Source organism: Melitaea cinxia, chromosome 25 (genome assembly GCF_905220565.1).
Source record: "Melitaea cinxia chromosome 25, ilMelCinx1.1, whole genome shotgun sequence".
NCBI lineage: Eukaryota > Metazoa > Arthropoda > Insecta > Lepidoptera > Nymphalidae > Melitaea > Melitaea cinxia.
The window spans coordinates 4,384,558-4,389,557 of record NC_059418.1 but is presented as its reverse complement, the minus strand read 5'-3'; the positions used below and the strand labels follow the sequence as shown (position 1 = coordinate 4,389,557).

The following is a 5,000-nucleotide window of genomic DNA, read 5'->3' as shown; positions in this document are numbered from 1 at the left end:
TTTGAAACGAGGGAACGATTATTGAAACGGTTCCGCTGCCGGGTTCCGGAATAGGAACCGGATTCCCTTTCGCTCAAAGGGCGTTATTCGGTTTATATATAATATAATATAAAAGAAAACACGCCACATCGACATAAGATCTCTCCTTGAGCTTAGGATCGACTGACTCGCGAGCAACTACTGTTCACGCGAAACCCTTCTCCACGTCAGTCCTCCAGGGCCTCGCTGGAGTATTTGCTACTACCACCAAGATCTGCACCGACGGAGGCTCCAAGCGGGCTCACGCCCAGACCCTTCTGCGCACTCCGCCGCGCACGTCCTACTCGTTACGGCATAATGACGCAAAACGTACAACGTCGCACGTGCCCGTAACGGTAGTGTATAGGCAAAACGCTTCAGCGCCATCCATTTTCAGGGCTGGTTGCTTCGGCAGGTGAGTCGTTGCACACTCCTTAGCGGATTCCGACTTCCATGGCCACCGTCCTGCTGTCATGAGCGACCAACGCCTTTCATGGTGTCCCATGAGCGTTTTTTAGGCGCCTTAACACTACGTTTGGTTCATCCCACAGCGCCAGTTCTGCTTACCAAAATTGGCCCACTTGGCACCGTCATCAGATCTCCGGCTTCATCGTTCGAGTAAGCCGGAGTTCTCACCCATTTAAAGTTTGAGAATAGGTTGAGGTCGTTTCGGCCCCAATGCCTCTAATCATTCGCTTTACCGGATGGGACTGTTAATAATCGACGCCAGCTATCCTGAGGGAAACTTCGGACGGAACCAGCTACTAGATGGTTCGATTAGTCTTTCGCCCCTATACCCAGTTCCGACGATCGATTTGCACGTCAGAATCGCTACGGTCCTCCATCAGGGTTTCCCCTGACTTCGACCTGACCAGGCATAGTTCACCATCTTTCGGGTCCCAGCATCTGTGCTCAGAGCGCGCCTACATTCACGGATTGGAAACGAGACGCCTCGGGAGTGCGAGAGATCGATCGAGACCGACGCTCCATCCTCCCTGAGCGCGCGGTTTAGCGCGCGCCTTCACTTTCGTTACGCCTTTCAGTTTTACGTTGAATAATCTCAATGACTCGCACACATGCTAGACTCCTTGGTCCGTGTTTCAAGACGGGTCCTGCGAGTGCCCGAAAATGAATCATCGCAGACGGATACGCGCACGGTCCGAGACAGCACGGCTGCGACGACAGCAGCGCCGCGTCAACGTCCGCACTCGGGCAGGACGTCGACATTGTACGGCGTTCGCTTGCGTCGGGCCGGACGCGCGCGAGGCGCGTGCGCGATTCGTATAAAAGTACGACTTTGTACTACCGTCCGACGGCCGATCGGCCACCGTCACGGTCCAATAGCGGTGCGTTAACACGACGACTGGACTCCCGAACGGCGCTTAGACCGACATCGAACGGGTCGCGATGTATTACTTAGAGAGAAGTGCACGCCGTCGACGGACGTCGACGGACGCGACCCGTGCCGCACGACGCACCCGCGAGGGGAGGCGTTCGACATCGAGGCGCGCGCCCGTACGCCGCCGATTGACGATGAATCTCTCCGTTCGTTCATTCGAGTTTCGCAGGTTTACCCCTGAACGGTTTCACGTACTCTTGAACTCTCTCTTCAAAGTTCTTTTCAACTTTCCCTCACGGTACTTGTTCGCTATCGGTCTCGCGGTAATATTTAGCCTTAGATGGAGTTTACCACCCACTTAGGGCTGCACTCTCAAGCAACCCGACTCTGAGGAGTGTACCTCTCGCCGTCTCGCTCCGTCGCTACGGGCCTGGCACCCTCTACGGGAAAACGGCCCCGTTCAAGACGAACTTGGACAGGAGTGGCGACGACGAGAAAGCGATACCTCCCGAACACCACATCTCCCGCGATCGTTACAACCGCGGGATTCAGTGCTGGGCTATTTCCTGTTCGCTCGCCGCTACTAAGGAAATCCTGGTTAGTTTCTTTTCCTCCGCTTACTAATATGCTTAAATTCGGCGGGTGATCCTCCCTGATCTGAGGCCAACGATAAAAAAAACGAGGCAGACGCGATATCCGTCGACGCGACGGCGCCGAAGGTACGCCGAGAGACGGGGGTCTCGTTAGAGTCCCGTCTTCGACGTCGGCGTCGGCGTCGACGCGCTCTTCGGACGTCGAGTCCGCCTACCGCGACGACTACGCGACGGCATACGCGTACGCGCGTCGTCGTTCGTGCGAACGATACTCGGATGATTCGCGTGCGTATAACGTACAGGACGCGCGCGATAGAACGACGATCCGTGTCTCTCGGACTGCGCGACGTCGCCGCATCGCTCTCCGTTTACCCCGTCGACATAGAAGCGCGCATATGTATAGTCGTTAGTTTGTTTTCTAAGACTATACGCGCGCGACGTCACCGAAAGGACGGAGAGACGCGGGACGTCGTCGTCTTCGAGACGAGAACGTCGAGCTGCGCGTACGTACGCGAGATACGGGTACAGGTCGAAACCTGTACCGCTGTCTCTCGCATCGACGTAAACGCAATATACGCGCGCGCACACACGGCACATATACGCATATACGCTTATTCGCTCCGTATCGAACGTTAACAATATTTAAACGGACCGAAGTCTCTGATTGAGACATACGGAGACCGTCATATGTACGATCGTAATAAACGAATTTATATACGAACGTACAGTGTGATATATGTATTTATGCAGCCGGCCCTCAGACAGGAGTGGTCCTGGATGTTTCTCCACGGACCGCAATGTGCGTTCGAAATGTCGATGTTCAAATGTGTCCTGCAGTTCACACTATGACGCGCAGTTAACTGCGTTCTTCATCGACCCGCGAGCCAAGTGATCCACCGTCCAGGGTAATGGTTTCGTTGTAGATCGAAATCTACATCGTATTAATTGAATAAGATTCGTTAAGAGTCTTATAAAAATAAAAAAAAAAAAATAAATAAATAAAATGTACGGTCGGTCACCGCGAAACGGTGCGCGCGACTTTTATATTTTGTTTTTTTGTTCAACGTCGTTTTTTTTCCGTCGTTGAACAGAATGTCTATTAGCGTCACTACGCGTATATCGCAGAAACTTCACGCTCGAGGGCGATACGTCTCGCAATACGGCAGTTTCGTTAATGATCCTTCCGCAGGTTCCCCTACGGAAACCTTGTTACGACTTTTACTTCCTCTAAATGATCAAGTTTGGTCAACTTCCCAGCAACGCCGACGGCCGTGAAGCCACCGCGTGTCGGTCCGAAGACCTCACTAAATCATTCAATCGGTAGTAGCGACGGGCGGTGTGTACAAAGGGCAGGGACGTAATCAACGCGAGCTTATGACTCGCGCTTACTAGGAATTCCTCGTTTATGGGGGATAATTGCAAACCCCAATCCCCAGCACGAAGGAGTTTCAACGGGTTGCCCGGGCCTCTAGGCCAGGGAGAACATGCTGATTCCTTCAGTGTAGCGCGCGTGCGGCCCAGGACATCTAAGGGCATCACAGACCTGTTATTGCTCAATCTCGTGCGGCTCGAAGCCGCCGGTCCCTCTAAGAAGAATTTTAATACGCCGCCAGTGAGTTGTCCGACCGAAATCGGACACACCTAAATGACGACGCCTATTTAGCAGGCTAGAGTCTCGTTCGTTACCGGAATTAACCAGACAAATCGCTCCACCAACTAAGAACGGCCATGCACCACCACCCACCGAATCAAGAAAGAGCTGTTAATCTGTCAATCCTTCCGGTGTCCGGGCCTGGTGAGATTTCCCGTGTTGAGTCAAATTAAGCCGCAGGCTCCACTCCTGGTGGTGCCCTTCCGTCAATTCCTTTAAGTTTCAGCTTTGCAACCATACTCCCCCCGGAGTCCAAAATCTTTGGTTTCCCGGAAGCTGCCCGCCGAGCCATTGTAGTAACGTCGGCGGATCGCTAGATGACATATTTACGGTTAGAACTAGGGCGGTATCTAATCGCCTTCGAACCTCTAACTTTCGTTCTTGATTGATGAAAACACCTTTGGCAAATGCTTTCGCTGATGTTCGTCTTGCGACGATCCAAGAATTTCACCTCTAACGTCGCAATACGAATGCCCCCAGTTATCCCTATTAATCATTACCTCGGAGTTCTGAAAACCAACAAAATAGAACCGAGATCATATTCTATTATTCCATGCACGAAATATTCAAGCGGCATTTTGAGCCCGCTTTGAGCACTCTAATTTGTTCAAAGTAAAATTGTCGGCCCACCTCGACACTCACCGAAGAGCACCGCGATAGGATTTTGATATTGAACCGGCGTTTTACCGCCGGCTCACCGACGATATGCTCCGCAGACGTGTCGGTATCACCGCGGATGCGGTGCACCGGCAGCGCGGCGCACAAATGCAACTACGAGCTTTTTAACCGCAACAATTTTAGTATACGCTATTGGAGCTGGAATTACCGCGGCTGCTGGCACCAGACTTGCCCTCCAATTGTTCCTCGTTAAAGTATTTAAAGTGTACTCATTCCGATTACGAGGCCTCGAAAGAGTCCCGTATCGTTATTTTTCGTCACTACCTCCCCGTGCCGGGAGTGGGTAATTTGCGCGCCTGCTGCCTTCCTTGGATGTGGTAGCCGTTTCTCAGGCTCCCTCTCCGGAATCGAACCCTGATTCCCCGTTACCCGTGACAACCATGGTAGTCGCAGAAACTACCATCGAAAGTTGATAAGGCAGACATTTGAAAGATGCGTCGCCGGTACTGGACCATGCGATCGGCAAAAGTTATCCAGATTCATCAAAATTAACGACTTCGGACGAGACGCCCTCCGTCGATTGGTTTTGATCTAATAAAAGCACTCATCCCATCACTGGTCAGAGTTCTGATTGCATGTATTAGCTCTAGAATTACCACAGTTATCCAAGTAACTGAGTAAGATCTAAGGAACCAAAACTGATATATTGAGCCATTCGCGGTATCGCCTTAATACGGCTTGCACTGAGACATGCATGGCTTAATCTTTGAGACAAGCATAT

At 52.0% G+C, this 5,000-nt stretch overlaps 2 non-coding genes and 1 pseudogene across 2 annotated transcripts in view; all 3 read right to left on the bottom strand.

Annotated features, from left to right (window-relative positions):
* LOC123666302 overlaps nt 1-2,023 on the bottom strand; it is a 4,203-nt pseudogene extending 2,180 nt beyond the window's left edge.
* A 678-nt stretch (nt 2,024-2,701) lies between these two features.
* On the bottom strand, nt 2,702-2,858 carry LOC123666317. The gene has a single exon (XR_006745214.1). It is a non-coding gene; the product is annotated as a 5.8S ribosomal RNA (ribosomal RNA).
* Nucleotides 2,859-3,122: 264 nt separating this feature from the next.
* The window catches only part of LOC123666337, a 1,903-nt gene continuing 25 nt past the window's right edge, over nt 3,123-5,000 (bottom strand). The window contains exon 1 of the ribosomal RNA XR_006745232.1: nt 3,123-5,000. This exon is cut by the window's right edge and continues 25 nt beyond it. This is a non-coding gene — a ribosomal RNA (small subunit ribosomal RNA).